Source organism: Melanotaenia boesemani, chromosome 13, assembly GCF_017639745.1.
Source record: "Melanotaenia boesemani isolate fMelBoe1 chromosome 13, fMelBoe1.pri, whole genome shotgun sequence".
NCBI lineage: Eukaryota > Metazoa > Chordata > Actinopteri > Atheriniformes > Melanotaeniidae > Melanotaenia > Melanotaenia boesemani.
In genome coordinates, this window is record NC_055694.1 from 1,039,123 (window position 1) to 1,059,673 (window position 20,551).

The 20,551-nt window shown below is 46.1% G+C and overlaps 1 protein-coding gene across 3 annotated transcripts in view; it reads right to left on the reverse strand.

The window, feature by feature from the left end:
* plxnb3 (plexin B3) overlaps window positions 1–20,121 on the reverse strand; it is a 107,563-nt gene extending 87,442 nt beyond the window's left edge. The window contains exons 1-5 of one of the 3 annotated variants that reach the window (XM_042004247.1): window positions 7,339–7,722; window positions 7,247–7,285; window positions 6,613–6,886; window positions 5,327–6,569; window positions 2,069–2,133 (exon numbers count right to left, since the gene is read on the reverse strand). The gene's annotated coding sequence lies outside the window, so the exon portion shown is untranslated. Of the gene's footprint in view, window positions 1–2,068; window positions 2,134–5,326; window positions 6,570–6,612; window positions 6,887–7,246; window positions 7,286–7,338; window positions 7,723–19,841 lie in introns of those variants that run through there. The other 2 variants (XM_042004248.1, XM_042004249.1) reach the window with 2 other exon arrangements.
* Between the last annotated feature and the right edge of the window lie 430 nt (window positions 20,122–20,551).

Here is a 20,551-nt window from a genome sequence, read left to right on the forward strand (position 1 = left end):
TGTGTGTGTGTGTGTGTGTGTGTGTGTGTGTGTGAGGGTTCCCGCAGATCTGTGTGTGTCCAACTGGTGTGATTTTATATTTCTGCATTAACGCCTCAACCAATCAGAACACTCCGTCTATTCAAACAAAACCAACAAATCAAAACATCCGAAACAAACTTTCACCAGCTGTTCTCCTCGAAAGAGAACAAACTACAAAACCAGTTTAACCAGTTTAACCACTTTAACTAGTTCCACCAGTTTAACCAGTTCCACCAGTTTAGCTGGTTCCACCAGTTCTACCAGTGTAACTATTTCCACTAGTTTAACCAGTTCTAACACTTTAGCTAGTCCCACCAGTTCTACCAGTTTAACTAGTTCTACCAGTTTAACTAGTTCCACCAGTTTAACTAGTTCCACCAGTGAGGCTGGTTTCTTGGCTCTAGTCTTTCTTATTTATGGCTGTTTGAGCTTCCAGCAGGAACAAAGGATGGAGGACGAGTGAAGAGGGTGTAGCGGGTGAAGGGCGGGGGTGCTGAACCAACCAGGCGGAGTAATGACTGCGGGGGAGGGGAGGAGGTGAAAGGTGACGCTCTGTAATTGGGAGGAAATGCATCCCAGATACAAACACACACAACTTTATTCACAAAGCCGTGGTTAATAGACGCTTACTGGTTGCCACGGTAACTCATCAGAGACATAAAAGATTGAGGCCGAGAATCAAATCTGAGTTTTACTAAAGTCATCCCTCTAAATCTCACGAGACCCAATCAGGTCCAGGTTTGATTGATCACATGCCCAATCAGCGGGAGGTCTAACAGAGAATAGAACCTCCAAAACCAAAAAAACAGAACCATCAGAACCTCCAGAACCAAAAAACCAGAACCATCAGAACCTCCAGAACCAAAAAACCAGAACCATCAGAACCTCCAGAACCAAAAAAACAGAACCATCAGAACCTCCAGAACCAAAGACCAGTACCATCAGAACCATCAGAACCTCCAGAACCAAAAAACCAGAACCATCAGAACCTCCAGAACCAAAGCCCAGTACCATCAGAACCATCAGAACCTCCAGAACCAAAAAACCAGAACCATCAGAACCTCCAGAACCAAAGCCCAGTACCATCAGAACCATTAGAACCTCCAGAACCCAAAAAACAGAACCATCAGAACCTCCAGAACCAAAAAACCAGAACCATTTAGAACCTCCAGAACAAAAAAAACAGAACCATCAAAACCTCCAGAACCAAATAACCAGAACCATCAGAACCTCCAAAACCAAAAAAACAGAACCATCAGAACTTCCAGAACCAAAAAACAGAACCATCAGAACCTCCAGAACCAAAAAACCAGAACCATCAGAACCTCCAGAACCAAAAAAACCAGAACCATCAGAACCTCCAGAACCAAAGACCAGTACCATCAGAACCATCAGAACCTCCAGAACCAAAAAACCAGAACCATCAGAACCTCCAGAACCAAAGACCAGTACCATCAGAACCATCAGAACCTCCAGAACCAAAAAACCAGAACTATTTAGAACCTCCAGAACAAAAAAACAGAACCATCAGAACCTCCAGAACCGAAAAAACCAGAACCATCAGAACCTCCAGAACCAAAAAACCAGAACCATCAGAACCATCAGAACCTCCAGAACCGAAAACTAGAACCATCAGAACCTCCAGAACCAAAGACCAGAACCATCAGAACCATCAGAACCTCCAGAACCGAAAACCAGAACCGTCAGAACCCTTCAGAACCAAAGACCAGAACGATCAGAAACCATCAGAACCTCCAGATCTGAAAACCAAAACCATCAGAACATCCAGAACCGAAACCAGAACCATCAGAACCAAACATCAGAATCCTGTTTTCATGTTCTGCTCCTGGTTCTGGCTGTGATTCTGTTCCTGGTTCCATTTCCTGTTATGGATCTAATTCTTTTCCTTGTTCTGGTTCTAAATCTGTTTCTGTCTCAGGTTCTGTTCTAAGGTTCCGTTTCTGGTTCGGTTCCTGTCTCTGTGGATCACCATGGATCACTGAGCTGGTTGCTGTGGTAACTGGGCAGATGTTAAAGTTGCACCAACCTTTTGAAGCAACGTGCTGCTGGGATGATGATGAGGAGGAACTTTCTTCATCAGGAAGACGTTTCCTGTAGGAACACAAAAACAGATACACATCAGCTCCGGTGTTGAAGGACCAGGCATCTCAGTTATTAAACATTTCGTGGGATCGAAACTAAAAGCGTGCATACTCCCAAAAGCTGAAAATGATGTTCGCCAAAATCACCCAGACTTATAAAACCGTGCAAACGCACATCCATCCATCCATCCATCCATTTTCTGCCGCTTATCCGGAGTCGGGTCGCGGGGCAGCTGCCTAAGCAGGGAAACCCAGACTTCCCTCTCCCCGGCCACATTCACCAGCTCATCCGGAGGGATCCCGAGGCGTTCCCAGGCCAGCCACTCCACCCTTTTCCGGCTGAGAACCATGGTCTTGGACTTGGAGGTGCTGATTTTCATCCCAACCGCTTCACTCTCGGCTGCAAATCGCTCCAGTGAGAGCTGAAGATCACGGCCCGATGAAACCAACAGAACCACATCATCCGCAAAGAGCAGAGACCCAATCCTGAGGCCACCGAACCGGATCCCCTCAACACCTCGGCTGCGCTTAGAAATTCTGTCCATAAAAGTTATGAACAGAATCGGTGATAAAGGGCAGCCTTGGTGGAGTCCAACCCACACTGGAATCGATTGATTTACTGCCGGCAATGTGGACCAAGCTCTGACACCGGTCGTACAGGGACCGGACAGCTTGTACAAGCGGGTCCGGCACTCCATACTCCCAGAGTACCCCCACAGGAGTCCCCAGGGGACACGGTCGAATGCCTTCTCCAAGTCCACAAAGCACATATAGACTGGTTTAGCGAACCCCCATGTCAAGACCCTGAAGAGGGTGTAGAGCTTGTCCACTGTTCCACGACTGGGACGAAAACCACACTGCTCCTCCCCAATCTGAGGTTCAACTATCCAACTGACCCTCCTCTCCAGCACCCCTGAATAGACCTTACCGGGGAGGCTGAGGAGTGTGATTCCCCCTGTGGTGGAGCACACCCTCCGGTCCCCCTTTTTGAAGAGGGGGACCACCACCCCAGTCTGCCAGTCCAGGGGAACTGTCCCCGATGTCCACGCGATGCTGCCGAGGCGTGTCAGCCAAGACAGCCCTACAGCATCCAGAGCCTTAAGGAACTCTCCTTAAGGCTCCACCTGAATGTGGTGTCCGGCGGACATTTCAGCCACGCTTATAGATGAAACTAGGACCAAACCAGGACCAAATGAAACTAGGACCAGATGAAACTAGGACCAAACCAGGACCAAATGAAACTAGGACCAGATGAAACTAGGACCAAACCAGGACCAAATGAAACTAGGACCAGATGAAACTAGGACCGAACCAGGACCAAATAAAAACAGGACCAGACCAGGACCAGATGAAACTAGAACCAGACCAGGACCAGATAAAAACAGGACCAGGCCAGGACCAAATGAAACTAGGACCAGACCAGGACCAAATAAAACGAGGACCAGACCAGGACCAAATGAAACTAGGACCAGATAAAACTTGGACCGAACCAGGACCAAATAAAAACAGGACCAGACCAGGACCAAATGAAACTAGGACCAGACCAGGACCAGATGAAACGAGGACCAGACCAGGACCAGATAAAAACAGGACCAGACCAGGACCAGATTAAACGAGGACCAGACCAGGACCAAATGAAACTAGGACCAGACCAGGACCAGATAAAAACAGGACAAGACCAGGACCAGATGAAACTAGAACCAGACTAGGACCAGATAAAAACAGGACCAGACCAGGACCAAATGAAACTAGGACCAGACCAGGACCAGATAAAAACAGGACCAGACCAGGACCAGATAAAAACAGGACTAGACCAGGACCAAATGAAACTAGGACCAGACCAGGACCAAACCAGGACCAGATGAAAGTGGGACCAGACCAGGTCCAGATGAAACTAGGTCCAGACCAGGACCAGATAAAAATAGGACAAGACCAGGACCAGATATAAACAGGACCAGACCAAAACCAGATGAAACTCGGACCAAACCAGGACCATATGAAACTAGGACCAGACCAGGACCAAATGAAACTAGGACCAGACCAGGACCAAATGAAAACAGGACCAGACCAAGACCACATGAAACTAGGACCAGACCAGTACCAGATGAAACTAGGACCAGACCAGGGATCCATCCATCCATCCATCCATCCATCATCCACCATCCATCATCCACCATCCATCCATCCATCATCCACCATCCATCCATCCATCCATCCATCCATCATCCACCATCCATCCATCCATCCATCCATCCATCATCATCCATCCATCCATCCATCCATCATCCATCCATCCATCTTGCGCTGTAAGTCTCGTATCTTAAGGGAGAAAGTTGAAGCTCAGTTCGCTGTTAAACCGACTTGGAGCGTTAAGAAGTGACATCCAACCATGGTCAACAGAGCCCTGGTCCTGGTCCTCACTGTATATCTGGTCTAAATTTGTTGTTCACGTTCCATTTCACTGCAAAATGACTGGAGTGGGAAGTAAACCGGAAAATACTTTGCCGGCATCAGCATAAACCTCAAAGTATGTCAAAGCTTGCTGGACTGGTGACTGTGGACTGGAGCCCAGTGGACTCATGATGATTCACCGGAAACCAGGGCTAACCAGAGTTCTCCTGGTGGGTGGAGGACCCAGGTTCCCTGGAAACCACGGTGAACCACTGGGGGCCCCTGAACAAGGTCCTTATCCACAGGCACCACAGTATGGTAGCCCACAGCTCCCAGTGGAAACAGAGATGGGTTAAATACAGAGCCATTGCTTCCCAATAAGTATTAACTAAATATATCATCTTCATCATCATTGTCATCATTTTAATCATGTTTGCAGAGAAAATACAAAATAATTAGTTTTAATAATAATAATAATAATAATAATAATAATAATAATAATAATAATAATGTTTTCTGGTTTATAAAGTTTAATTATTTTCCTGTTGGTCCTGTCGGCAGAGACACCGGAGGAAGAAATCTGGTTGGGGGGGTGAATGGAACAGCTGTTCTCCAACAGACTGTCACACTGTGAGGCGTTCACTGACATCATTCCACGTCTGTAATCTGACCGTCTGTAATGTGACATTCAAAGCAGCTCAGAGTGATCAGCTGTTACACGATGAAACTAATGATGCACCAGTTCAACTCACCGTTAACCAGTTCAACTCACCGTTAACCAGTTCAACTCACCGTTAACCCGTTTAACTCACCGTTAACCAGTTCAACTCACCAGCACGTCTCTGGCCCAGAACCAGTCCCAGTGTGGTGATACTGGACGACAGGAAGCTGACAGGAAGAGGTCAGAGGAAACGGACCCAGCAGGACGAGAAGAACCAGCCATTGTGTCACACAGAGACCACTTCCTGTTACTCACACACACACTCTCTCTCTCTCTCACACACACACACACACACACACACACTCACTCACATACATTCCAGTCTCATCAGGACAAACTGTTCTGTTTAACAGCTCAGAACCCGTTCTGACTGATCCAACACACACAACCAGAACCAGAGCCACCAGATTAGGGGTCCAAACAAACCTGAACCAGAACATTTGACCCACTCCATATTTTCTACAGTACCGACCCATCGAAGTCCTAAGACCCGGTCCACTTCGGTCCAGTTAATCAGAATTTCATTCATATAAAGTCAGTTTATAAACACCAGCAGAACCAATTGACTGGACCAGATCCTTAGACCTTAACCCCGAACACCTCATCCATTTTCCTCCCAACAGAAAACCAGACAGCTGGACCGGGTCAACCCGTGTTGCATCATGTCCTCCTTTCTGTCCACATTTCTGATCCGGTCCAGATCTAGAAAACCCAAATTAAGTTCACCACCTGCATTCAGTGAGAGCGTCTGGTTCTCAAGAACCAAACTGGTTCAGAGCAAAGGAATCAGTCAGTGAAGATCCTCTGATCCACAAACTGCTCTGAACTCTGGATCTGGAAGTTCTAGTTGGATCTGGATAGTTCAAGATAATTCTGGGTGGTTCTGGCTCTGATAGTTCTGGATGGTTCTGGGTGGTTTTGGATGTTGACGATATCAAAAAGAATTTTTTAACAGCCAGACTGGTATTTCTGAGGATCTGCTCTACTCTTCATCTCCATGGAAACCTCAGCCGTCTCCATGGAAACTTCAACCATCAGAGGGACACGCCTGACTAACCAGGAGGAGAGTTTCCCCCAGTCTGTGCAGGACTCCTGAAACTGAACCTGGTCTAGTTCTGACCGGGTTGTGACAGTCGGTCCACATTATGGTAGTATAGACAGATTCAGATTCGTAAAGGCTGGGTACAGACTGGTTTAGACTGATTCAGACTGGGTTCATACAGGGTTCAGACTGGTAAAGACTGGTTCAAATTGGGTTCAGACTGGTACACTCTGGTACAGACTGGGTTCAGACTGGGTCACACTGGGTTTAGACTGGTTCAGACTAGTACAGACTGGGTTCAGACTGGGTCAGCTTGGGTTTAGACTGGTTCAGACTGGTACAGACTGGTTCAGACTAGTACAGACCGGGTTCAGACTGGTTCAGACTGGTACAGACTGGGTTCAGACTGGTTCAGACTGGGTGTAGAGTGGTTCAGACTGGTACGGACTTTTTCAGACTGGTTCAGACTGGGTGTAGAGTGGTACAGACTGGGTCAGACTGGTTCAGACTGGTTCAGACTAGTTCAGACTGGTTCAGACTGGGTGTAGAATGGTACAGACTGGTACAGACTAGTTCAGACTGGTTCAGACGGGTTCAGACTGGTTCAGACTGGGTGTAGAGTGGTTCAGACTGGTACAGACTGGGTTCAGACTGGTACAGACTGGTTCAGACTAGTACAGACCGGGTTCAGACTGGTTCAGACTGGTACAGACTGGGTTCATACTGGTTCAGACTGGGTGTAGAGTGGCTCAGACTGGTACGGACTTTTTCAGACTGGTTCAGACTGGGTGTAGAGTGGTACAGACTGGGTCAGACTGGTTCAGACTGGTTCAGACTAGTTCAGACTGGTTCAGACTGGGTGTAGAGTGGTACAGACTGGTACAGACTAGTTCAGACTGGTTCAGACGGGTTCAGACTGGGTGTAGAGTGGTTCAGACTGGTACAGACTGGGTTCAGACTAGTTCAGACTGGTTCAGACTGGGTCAGACTAGTTCAGACTGGTTCAGACTGGGTGTAGAGTGGTTCAGACTGGTTTAGACTGGGTGTAGAGTGGTTCAGACTGGTACAGACTGGTTCAGACTAGTTCAGACTGGTTCAGACTGGGTCAGACTAGTTCAGACTAGTTCAGACTGGTTCAGACTGGGTGTAGAGTGGTTCAGACTGGTTCAGACTGGGCCAGACTAGTTCAAACTGGTTCAGACTGGGTCAGACTGGTAGAGACTGGGTCAGACTGGGTTTGAGCAGCCAGATTTTACAGATGTCTCATTTCAGACACAGACTTAAGTTTGCAGTAAATTAACTGTAACATAAAAGTGAAAACAGGAAGTGAAGCAGCAGCTGGTTGCCACGGCGCTGCCTCCACAGGGACCGATAGAGAGAAAACAGATTCTTTATGGATTATTAATATCGCCTCCAGCTATTCACAGACGGTGTGTGTGTGATCTGAGACACAAGGAGGGTGTGTGTGTGTGTGTGCTTGTGGGAGGGGGTTAGGAATAAGAGTGTTAAAAAATGAGGGAGGATGGGCGGGGGGGCAGGGGGTGATCAAGGACGCCTTTTCACACAGTGTGTCTGTAATTACTGTGAAAGCCCCACCCTAATCTGGATTCAACACCCCCACCCCCGCTCGTCCTCGAGTTTCTGGCTGGTTTCAAGTCACAGCAGCTCCAATCAGAATAAAAACTCATATGAACGCCTGATCGGGTCTGACTGGGTCTGACCTGCAGTCAGGTGACCGAGGAGAAACTGAACCAGAATAAGGTCCAGATGATTTCACCTACAGGGTTCTGAAAACCTGCTTCTTCAGCAGCGTTTCACCACCAGTGTGAGGCAAAAACGAGTTCCTGCTTTGGTCCAGGACCTAAAACATCCCAACCATGTGAAGCAGATGACAACGGACCAGCTGTCCTAACATCTGGCAGCATGAAGCCAGCAGAGCTTCTTCATCTGGACCCTCTGCAGCAGCGTTGGGAGTGTTCACTAACGGCTAATCTAATTACTCTTCCGTGGTTACGTCATCACCACTTCTGGGGATAGGACGTTACTTTTGTAAGATTAGATTCGTTTTGGTTTTGGGTGAACAGAAGTTCCACATGTGTTGGGACTATATTGTGCTGCTGCAGTGGAGAGGAGGCGGAGGGATACGGCTGAAAGTGCAGAATAAGGTCATTGTTTGAGTTGTGATGTGACCAGGTGTAAGCTCAGTGGGTCTGCACCACCGTTAGCAGGATGACCCGCTCAGGTTCGACGGCTTGTTCGGCGAGAACGCCCCTTAAACCAGGTGGTGGAACAGACCAATCAGAGCCCGTCTGCAGGTAAAGCTGATAAACGACGTTCGCTAGAAGCTTCACATTAATGTGATTTCATGCTTCTTCCAGCAGATTCAGCAGCAGGAGATGGAAGCATTTCGCTCCGGGGCGGATCAGATGGAGGATTTCTCCTGCTCCGTGTTACACCGATAGCATCACGGTTGTCATGGCAACGTCACAGCTGATCAAGCTGAATCTAAGTCATTGTAGGAGTTTCTGATCGTATTCCGGCTTTAAATGGATCCGGAATTCTTCGTAGGTTTAATTAGCATCAGCTCGTATCTGAGACGGGAACTTCAGGAACATTTACAGCGACTCCGCCGGATTCATCAGGACATTTTAGAAGTCTGAGTGTTTCCATCACAGCATTCCTGGCTGGGAATCTGGGAAACATTGTTCTGGTGTTTCAGAAATGCATGTCAGATGAGATTATTACAGTAATCTGATTACTCCCAGATAACTGAGTTTGACTGTCAGGTAAATGCACTCAGTGGTTTATAAAATATTTATCTGGAAACATCTTTAATATTCAAGAAAAACAGGTGGCGTTACAGTGAGCTGGAAATGAATCCATACCGACATTCCGCTGCTGGAGATGACGGATGAGACTGTGTTCAGACAGAGGCTCCTTCAGGTGCAGTACAATGCCGAACAGGACAGGAAGTGGTTCTGAACCCAGCTGGGAGTGAGTTCAGTCTGGTTCAGATGAAAGCCGCTGCAGGTTTTAAACACCCAGACTGGGGATTATTCTGGATTACTGATTATTTAAGGACCACCGGGGGGGCCACACACAGTTCCACTAGTAACCTCCACTAACTGGAGACCAGCTTTGGTTCCAGCCCAGAGCTGCTTAAACCTCAGAACCAGAACATGGTCAGCGGTTCTAACCAGTCCAGAATCACTGGGTCCTGTCAGGACATGAGACACCAGCTGCAGCAGGCAGGAGGGTCATCAATGCCGTTAACTGGCGCTGTACCAATAAAGCTGATTGAACTGATGCTGTCTCATCCAGAGACGTGTAAAGAGAAGACGCTGCATCAGGACCGGCCGGACCAGCAGCTGATACCGGAGCTCTGAGCAGCATGTTCACCACATAGAGCAAATTTTACATGTATGGCTTTAATCTCTATTCTCACCTTTCAGATCACGTTTAACTCTCCTCTACGCATCACCAATAATCAGCCCATTGATCTGCTGACGCTGCGCTCCTGAGCTAACACGCTAACGTTAGCGCTCGAGACTGAAAACGTCTCTGATGTTCAGGAAACTGGAACACTGAACTGGTGTTACGGGTTTGAGTCCAGTTGGTCAAAATCATCCGATTAAAGCACATTAAGTGTGTGTGAGAGAGAGAGAGAGTGTGTGTGTGTGTATGTGGATTAGAGGTGATTAGGCACAAACAGTAATCTGACTCTGAATCTGGACTCAGACTAAATCCTCCAGATTAGTCAAATGGATGTTTCAGTTTAATAATCTTCATCTCACTGATGATGAGGAGGAGGATGAGATGATGTCAGTGCTTCATAGAGGTCACATGACCCAGTGGTCATCAGGTTTCTGGGTTAAACGCCTTCAGACCGTCAGAATCCACCCAGAAGGCAGAACAGAGTTTCATCTGTCAGGTGCCTCAACCAGTATCTGGACCTGTCAGAACCGGGTCAGAACCTGTCAGAACTGGAATAGAACCTGTCAGAACCGGATCAGACTTGGATAAGAACTAGATCAGAACCGGAGAAGCAGAGCCGTGAGGATGGGAACATGTTTATGGTCTGGATCTGGTCTCTGAGAGAAGGGTCTAACGTGTGGAACCGTCTGGATCTCTTGCGGAACTTTAGTGGACCAACTCATCCTCCCAGAAAAATCTGGTCCTACGAGGACCACGATCCAGCAGAACACAGAGAGCTTCTTTCTAGAAGCTTTCCCAGTAGAGTTAACAGACCCTGTGGGCCACAGCTTCCCCCAAACACAGGCTAAACTATTCTACTCCATCCAGTAGCTGATTAAAGGTTCGGTCATTAGCAGGAAACATTTTAAATATTAATTTTCTCTGAACACAACCTTGATTTCATGTTTTTAACTGAAACCTGGTTAAACCAAATAACAGAGCAGCTGCTCTTATGGAAGCAACCCTCCCAGCTTTAGTTTGATCAGTGAGGTCAGACTGGACAGGAGAGGAGGAGGAGGAGCCGTTTTATTTAAGGAATCATTCCACTGGAAGCAGTTTTCTCCTGGAAGTTTGACTTCTTATGAATATTGTGGCTCTTCAGCTGAAGGCCTCTTCCAGAGTCATGTTTCTAAATATTTTCCAGCCACCAGGACACTGCGCAGCATCTTCTGATGGTTTTATTGAGCTGCTGCTACAACCTGTGTAGTTATCGTTGGTGATTTTAACGTCCATGTAGACAACCCTCAGGACAGAGGGACTAAAGACCTGAGTCACAGTCTGGACAACGTTGGGCTGACTCAGCATATAACAGAGCCCACACACACTAAAGGACACACTCTAGACTTACTGGTGTGGAAGGTTTGGACGTTTCCATGGTTACTGTGTGTGATGTGGGCGTGTCTGATCGTTACTGTGTTTTCTCTGAGATACGATTCCTGTTCACACTAATGTCTCCATGGAGGTGATCACAGAACGTGTGTAACTGAAAACAGGAGTGGGAAGTTTAACCAGGTCTTCTCTTTAACACCTGCCCTGTCAGGGCTTCAGCCAACGAGCTTGCTGCTAGTTTTAATGCTAACATGCTAAATACTATGGATGCTATGGCTCCTGTTAAGGTGAAGGTCGTCTCTGGAAGGAAAAAGTCTCCATGGAGAAATTCCACACTGGTGAAAAATGGAAAAAGAGAGTCGGAAAGCCGAGCGCAGATGGAGAAAAACACATCTACAGGTTCATCATGACATAAAGAGAAACTTCACTCTTATAATTTACACCTGAGGAAAGCAGGAAGTCCTGTTTCTCTGACGTTATTAGCAGAAAGTGTCATAAAGCTCGGGTCTTATTGGCTGCTGTGGACAGGATAACAAACCCTCTTGTGTCAGTAGCACCTGAACTTTATTCCACCAAGGCTGCAATGAGTTCGCCAAATTCTTCACAGACAAAATCCAGAATATCAGACCAGCAGCAGGTTCAGGAGACATAGTGGTCCATGAAAACCAGTTTAACCACGATGACACAGTTTAATCCATTAACAGCAAAGATCTGGGCGACATCTTACATCAGCTTAACTTCTCTTGCTGCTTGGACATCCTGCCCACAGGTTTCTTCAGAAAGGTCTCAAAGACTCTGGAACCAGATCGGGTCCAGATTGTTAACTTATCTTTAATTTCGGGCGTCTTCCCAGAGCTTCTAAAAACAGCTGTAATCAAACCTCTGCTAAAAAGAGACAATCTAGACACAAAAGAGCAACTACAGGCCGATCTCAGATCTTCCTTTTCTAAGTAAGATCATCTAAAAGCAGTTTTTCATCAACTAAACGATATTTAACACAAAACAACTGCTACGATGTCTTCCAGTCAGGTTTTAAACGGCACCACAGCACCGAGATGCTCTGACCAAAGTCATTAATGACATATGTTTGAATACAGACGATGGAAAAATGTCAGTCTAAGTCTTACTGGACCTCAGTGCTGCATTTGATACAGTCGACCACAAAATATTACTCCCGACTGGAGAACTGGGTGGCCTCTCTGGCGCTGCACTGGTTTAAATCTTATTTAGAGAACAGGAAGTACTTTGTGTCAATAGGTAATTTTACATCTGAGCAGACAATTACATGTGGAGTTCACCAAGGTTCCATCCTGGGGCCTCTTTTGTTTAACATCTACATGCTCCCACTGGCACAGGTCATAAAGAACAACATTAGTTACCATAGCTACGCAGATGACACACAAGTATATATTACAATGTCACCAGGACACCGAGGCCCCGTACAGGCTATGCATCATGGACTACATCAACTTCTGTGTGGAGAACACTGTGCCAACCCGGAGGGTGCGGTGTTTCTCCAACAACAAACCCTGGGTGACCCCTGAGCTTAAAGTCCTGCTGAACCAGAAGAAGAGGGCTTTCATTTCAAGGGACAGAGAGGAGCAGAGGAGAGTTCAGCATGAACTCCAGTACAAGATCAGGCGGGCCAAGGACAGCTACAGGAAGAAGCTGGAGGAGAAGAACACACGGGACGTGTGGAGAGGGCTGAAGGAGATCTCTGGATTTGGACAGAGTGGTGCCAGAGGGACAGCTGATGGAGACCAGCGCTGGGCCAATGATTTAAATCTGTTTTTTAACAGATTTGATTCTAACCCCACTCTCTCTGCCCCCCCTCCCTCCTCTTCACACATCCCCAGTCCAGCGTCAGCCATCCCCTTCCCCCGACCACCTTCATCTTCACCTCCACTTTCACCTACCCCCCATCTCCACTCCACACCAATGGACTCCACCACCAGCCCCCCACTGCCCTCCACCTCCCCCCTCTCCCTTACATCGGCCCAGGTGAGGAGAGAACTGAGGCGGCTGAAGAACAGGAAAGCTGCAGGACCAGATGGCATCAGCCCCAGGCTGCTCAGGACCTGTGCAGACCAGCTCTGTGAGGTGCTCAGGTACATCTTTAACCTGAGCCTCAGCCTGGAGAAGGTCCCTGTCCTGTGGAAGACCTCCTGTGTGGTTCCGGTTCCTAAGATATCACACGCGAAGGAACCGAACCATTACAGACCCGTCGCCTTGACCTCCCACCTGATGAAGACCATGGAGAGGCTCATCCTCGGTCACCTCCGCTCCGTGGTGTGCACCGCGATGGACCCGCTGCAGTTTGCCTACAGGCCAAACATCGGGGTGGATGATGCTGTCATCTACCTACTGCACAGGGCGCTGGCTCACCTGGAGACCGCTGGGAGCGTCGTGAGAGTCATGTTTTTTGACTTCTCCAGTGCGTTCAACACCATCCAGCCGGCGCTGCTGTGGGGGAAGCTGGAAGGAGCTGGAGTGGATGGAAAGTTAGCTGCGTGGACCATCGACTACCTCACCAACCGGCCACAGTACGTGCGTCTGCAGAACTGTGTGTCTGAGGTGGTAGTCTGCAGCACGGGGGCCCCTCAGGGAACAGTGCTCTCACCGTATATATATATCTTTTATATTTATAATGGTACATATTTTTGCTTTTCTTAGACTTTTTCTTGTAAATAATTTATATTGCACCTTCTTGCTGTGATGCATGTTCAGCTTATTCTGTCTTTCTGCACTTTATTCTGTAACAAGTGAATTTCTCCACTGTGAGATAATAAAGTCTAATCTAATCTAAATGTATTGAGGAGGTTAATGACTGGATGTGTCTGAACTTTCTCCAGTTAAATAAAAACTAAACTGAGCTGATGGTTTTTGGAGCCAAATAGAAACGATTAAAGGTCACCACAGAGCTTCAGTCTATACACCTAAAAACCACCAACCAGACCAGAAATCTGGGTCTAGTGATGGACTCAGACCTAAGGACCACCAACCAGACCAGAAATCTGGGTCTAGTGATGGACTCAGACCTAAAACCACCAACCAGACCAGAAATCTGGATCTAGTGATGGACTCAGACCTAAAAACCACCAACCAGACCAGAAATCTGAGTCTAGTGATGGACTCAGACCTAAAACCACCAACCAGGCCAGAAATCTGAGTCTAGTGATGGACTCAGACCTAAAACCACCAACCAGGCCAGAAATCTGGGTCTAGTGATGGACTCAGACCTAAAACCACCAACCAGGCCAGAAATCTGGGTCAGTCAGACACCTGCAGCTGATCCAGAATTCTGCTGCTCCAGTCCTCACTAAGACCAAGAAAGTGGACCACATCAGTCCAGCTCTGAGGTTTTTACACTGGCTGCCGGTCCGTCAGAGGATAGACTTTAAAGTTCTGCTGCTGGTCTAGAAGCTCTGAATGGTTTAGGACCAACATACATCAGAGACCTCTTGACCCAGTATGAACCTACCAGAACCCTCAGGTCATCTGGATCCAGGTTCTTATCAGTTCCAGAGTCAGAACCAGACATGGAGAAGCTGCATTCAGCTTCTATGCTCCACATGTCTGGAACAAACTCCCAGAAAGCCTCAGATCAGCTGAAACACTCAGTTTATTTAGATCCAGGTTAAAGACCCACCTGTTCTCTGCTGCATGGACTAGTTTTTTATTTAGAGACCAGATCTGGATCTGGTTCTTTAAGCTGGAATCTTTAACTGGATCATGTTTTAATGTTGTTTTTCCACACTGGAACTTTATTTCTTGCATTTTATTTATTTTATTTTAGCTTTTTCTTTCTGCTTTTATTTATTTAGTTTGATTTCTTTTAATCTTTGTTTTTAATGCTTGTTTTTCCTTCTGTTCCTGCTGGAATGTTTGATGTGAAACACGTTGACTTGTCCTGCACATGAATAAATAGATTTGTCTTCCTTTGTCACCTGGTTTTTTATATGTTTGTATATATGTTTGTGTGTGTGTGTGTACAGGTCATTCCTGGTTTTATATGTTTGTATATGTGTGTGTGTGTGTGTGTGTGTACAGGTCATTCCTGGTTTTATATGTTTGTATACGTGTGTGTGTGTGTGTGTGTACAGATCATTCCTGGTTTTATATGTTTGTATATGTGTGTGTGTGTGTGTGTGTACAGATCATTCCTGGTTTTATATGTTTGTACATATGTGTGTGTGTGTGTGTGTGTACAGATCATTCCTGGTTTTATATGTTTGTATATGTGTGTGTGTACAGATCATTCCTGGTTTTATATGTTTGTATATGTGTGTGTGTGTGTGTGTACAGATCATTCCTGGTTTTATATGTTTGTATACGTGTGTGTGTGTGTGTGTACAGATCATTCCTGGTTTTATATGTTTGTACATGTGTGTGTGTGTGTGTGTGCACAGATCATTCCTGGTTTTATATGTTTGTATACGTGTGTGTGTGTGTGTGTACAGATCATTCCTGGTTTTATATGTTTGTACATGTGTGTGTGTGTGTGTGTGTACAGATCATTCCTGGTTTTATATGTTTGTATATGTGTGTGTGTGTGTGTGTGTACAGATCATTCCTGGTTTTATATGTTTGTATACGTGTGTGTGTGTGTGTGTACAGATCATTCCTGGTTTTATATGTTTGTACATGTGTGTGTGTGTGTGTGTGCACAGATCATTCCTGGTTTTATATGTTTGTATACGTGTGTGTGTGTGTGTGTACAGATCATTCCTGGTTTTATATGTTTGTATATGTGTGTGTGTGTGTGTGTGTACAGATCATTCCTGGTTTTATATGTTTGTATACGTGTGTGTGTGTGTACAGATCATTCCTGGTTTTATATGTTTGTATATGTGTGTGTATGTGTGTACAGATCATTCCTGGTTTTATATGTTTGTATATGTGTGTGTGTGTGTGTGTACAGATCATTCCTGGTTTTATATGTTTGTATATGTGTGTGTGTGTGTGTGTACAGATCATTCCTGGTTTTATATGTTTGTATATGTGTGTGTGTGTGTGTACAGATCATTCCTGGTTTTATATGTTTGTATACGTGTGTGTGTGTGTACAGATCATTCCTGGTTTTATATGTTTGTATACGTGTGTGTGTGTGTGTACAGATCATTCCTGGTTTTATATGTTTGTATATGTGTGTGTGTGTGTGTGTACAGATCATTCCTGGTTTTATATGTTTGTATACGTGTGTGTGTGTGTGTACAGATCATTCCTGGTTTTATATGTTTGTATATGTGTGTGTGTGTGTGTGTACAGATCATTCCTGGTTTTATATGTTTGTATACGTGTGTGTGTGTGTGTACAGATCATTCCTGGTTTTATATGTTTGTATACGTGTGTGTGTGTGTGTGTACAGATCATTCCTGGTTTTATATGTTTGTATACGTGTGTGTGTGTGTGTACAGATCATTCCTGGTTTTATATGTTTGTATATGTGTGTGTGTGTGTGTGTACAGATCATTCCTGGTTTTATATGTTTGTATATGTGTGTGTGTGTGTGTGTGTACAGATCATTCCTGGTTTTATATGTTTGTATATGTGTGTGTGTACAGATCATTCCTGGTTTTATATGTTTGTATATGTGTGTGTGTGTGTGTGTACAGATCATTCCTGGTTTTATATGTTTGTATATGTGTGTGTGTGTGTACAGATCATTCCTGGTTTTATATGTGTGTGTCTGTGTGTGTGTGTGTGTACAGATCATTCCTGGTTTTATATGTGTGTGTCTGTGTGTGTGTGTGTACAGATCATTCCTGGTTTTATATGTTTGTATATGTGTGTGTGTGTGTGTGTACAGATCATTCCTGGTTTTATATGTTTGTATATGTGTGTGTGTGTGTGTACAGATCATTCCTGGTTTTATATGTGTGTGTCTGTGTGTGTGTGTGTGTACAGATCATTCCTGGTTTTATATGTGTGTGTCTGTGTGTGTGTGTGTACAGATCATTCCTGGTTTTATATGTTTGTATATGTGTGTGTGTGTGTGTACAGATCATTCCTGGTTTTATATGTGTGTGTCTGTGTGTGTGTGTGTACAGATCATTCCTGGTTTTATATGTTTGTATATGTGTGTGTGTGTGTGTACAGATCATTCCTGGTTTTATATGTGTGTGTGTGTGTGTGTGTACAGATCATTCCTGGTTTCATATGTTTGTATATGTGTGTGTGTGTGTACAGATCATTCCTGGTTTTATATGTTTGTATATGTGTGTGTGTGTGTGTACAGATCATTCCTGGTTTCATATGTTTGCATACCTGTGTGTGTGTGTGTACAGATCATTCCTGGTTTTATATGTTTGTACATGTGTGTGTGTGTGTACAGATCATTCCTGGTTTTATATGTTTGTATATGTGTGTGTGTGTGTGTGTACAGATCATTCCTGGTTTTATATGTTTGTATATGTGTGTACAGATCATTCCTTGTTTTTTATATGTTTGTATATGTGTGTGTGTGTGTGTACAGATCATTCCTGGTTTTATATGTTTGTATATGTGTGTGTGTGTGTACAGATCATTCCTGGTTTTATATGTTTGTATATGTGTGTGTGTGTGTGTACAGATCATTCCTGGTTTTATATGTTTGTATATGTGTGTGTGTGTGTGTACAGATCATTCCTGGTTTCATATGTTTGCATACCTGTGTGTGTGTGTGTACAGATCATTCCTGGTTTTATATGTTTGTATATGTGTGTGTGTGTGTGTGTACAGATCATTCCTGGTTTTATATGTTTGTATATGTGTGTGTGTACAGATCATTCCTGGTTTTATATGTTTGTATATGTGTGTGTGTGTGTGTGTACAGATCATTCCTGGTTTTATATGTTTGTATATGTGTGTGTGTGTGTGTACAGATCATTCCTGGTTTTATATGTGTGTGTCTGTGTGTGTGTGTGTGTACAGATCATTCCTGGTTTTATATGTGTGTGTCTGTGTGTGTGTGTGTACAGATCATTCCTGGTTTTATATGTTTGTATATGTGTGTGTGTGTGTACAGATCATTCCTGGTTTTCTTCTGCTACGGGTCTCGGGTCTACAGCTAGCTTTTCACATAAAAACTAAAGGTCCATCCGTGTTGAGCCTTTGGACGTTCCAGTCCACATCCCAGGACGGGATTGTATTTTCCAGACTGCTGCTGACCCTGAACGACGGCTTAACGTGTTGCTGCCGTCAGCCAGACACCTGGAAGCTGTCAGAGACGCTCAGCTGTTAGCAGCACTTTGATGTGGGAGGTTTATAGAAAATTTTCTTTCTCACGCTTTGCAGGTCTATTTCTGGCGAGCTGCTCTACCCTGGAATATATTTATTGATGAAAACTGAAGGCACCGCGTTAGTAAATGCAGCAAACTGCAGGGGTTTAACGTTGCTGTGTCCCAGGACCAGACCCATCACGTTAGCCTGTTGCTAACGGACATGTAGCTGAGGCTAACCTGTCTTCCCCTGGGTAAAAGACAAGCCGATGTCCCCAGCCTATGTCCCGTCCATCTTCCTGTTTGTCTGCACTGAGAAAAGAAGCTAAAGGAAGATCTGGAAAAGTTAGAAAGACGACAGCAAGCAGAAAAGAAGAAGTTATTCATCCACCAGAAACAGAAACGTTGTTCGTGTGATTGTAGTAATTGTAGTGACCGGAGTCATTGTTAGTAACGTTAACTCCTAAACTTCTCACCGGGACGTTCCTAATCTTTACATCGCTCTAACTTCATCTGCTTCTGCTGGTTTCTACTCCGCTTTGAAGAGGAAAAAGTTTGGGGAACTTTCCACAGCCGAAGGTCTGATTCCCATCCTGCCACCAAATATTTAGAAGCTCTAATCTGACCTCATGCTTTAATTTCGCTGTGAAGGGCGACTGTCCGCCGACCAGCTAGCTGTAACCCTCAAGGTCCAGGAATTTGGAAAATCAGACAGGTTTCCAGCACCAACAACAACACGTTTTTCCTAATATTCCTGTCTGAACGAATCAGAGCTGAACTGGTTTGGGAAGTGCTCAGTCCGCCAGGCCGTCCCTGTAGCGGGTCCCAGCTAGCTTTTAGCCTGCACTCTTCTTCTGCTGCCCCCCCTGGGGACAAATAAAGATTTCTGAATTGAATGATGATGATGAAGAGTGTGGACAAACAAACAAGCAAATCTAATGCAAGCAAACATGAATCCATTCAGCACCGGACCCACCGCACCACCACAGAACCAGGTCTCTGCCCGGCAGAGGCCCCTAAATCCGTTTTACTTCCTCTGTTCGCGTGAGTTGTAACGGAGGGTCACGTGGTGATGTCACAGGTGTTTTTAAAATTCCTCCAAAAAACTGCAGCAGAGGCGCGCGCGCGCGTGCTGGAATGCCAGCTTTCCGCTCCGGGCTGATCCGGAACAGGGTCGAGCTGGACCACAGAGACACGCTGCGTAGAAACTGTTGGACAATCTGAGCCCAGAACCGAACCGAACTTTTAAAGTCGCTGCTCTGCCGCGCGCCTCCAAACGGCGACGTGTCTGAAACCAGTCGAACCGGTTCCGAGGGGTGTCACGCGATCAAAGCTTTGAAGCCGAATCCGTGACCGTCCTGTTCCGGTTCAGAAGAACCTGGAGCCGCTTCTCTCACAGAACCCGGCTCTCAGAAAACCCGAAACGTGTTAAACTGTCAGAAATGTCCACGGAGTCCCGCGCGCCGCTGAAAGACACGCCTGGCTCGCGCGCTCCTTCCCTCCTGCAGCTCGCGCCCACTTTGATCCGTGAACCGGGTCTAGTGGAACCGGGTCAGACTCACCTGAACTCAGCGGGCTGCTCCGCCGTCCACCGGAGTCCAAGTCGCCCGAGGAAAGTTCCAGAGAGTCCGGAGCTGCGACACGCGCACAGAGAGCCGCACAACAGGTCCGGCTGAGACCCCGCCCCGATGCGCTGAGCTCCGGGCGGCTCCGGGACACTCCGCCAACCAACGACTCTTTCACTGATTATCGATTACTGATTGGTTCACATATTTCAGTTGGAGGAACAGTTAGTTCTGGTTCTGGTCCATCCTCAGTGATCCAGGCCAGCTGCTTCTCGGGTTCTTTTCAAAGGCTCAGTGCTGGAGCTTCAGAACCCGGATAGGTCCACCGAGACTGAAGCCAGAACCAGCAGAACCGGTTCTGCGGACTGAGTTCAGATTCAGAGATGAAGGACATTTACTGAGAACCGGACCAGAACCGGAAGGGTTTGGTTGGCTGAAGGGAATAAAACAGTGAAAGCTGCTGACTGATTAATCGTGGATCAGAATAATTGATCAGTGACTTTATTTTGAAAAACTGGGAAACACTCTTTCGCCATCATGCTTTTATTCTGTCATCCTCCTCTCCTTCACTGATTGGGCAAAACATGATCATGTGACATATCATCATTTCAGTCATGATTTAAAACAACTACAGCATTAACTGGACCACCGACCCGAACCACCGACCCAGACCAGGGCCCGGACCACCAACAAAGACCACCGACCCG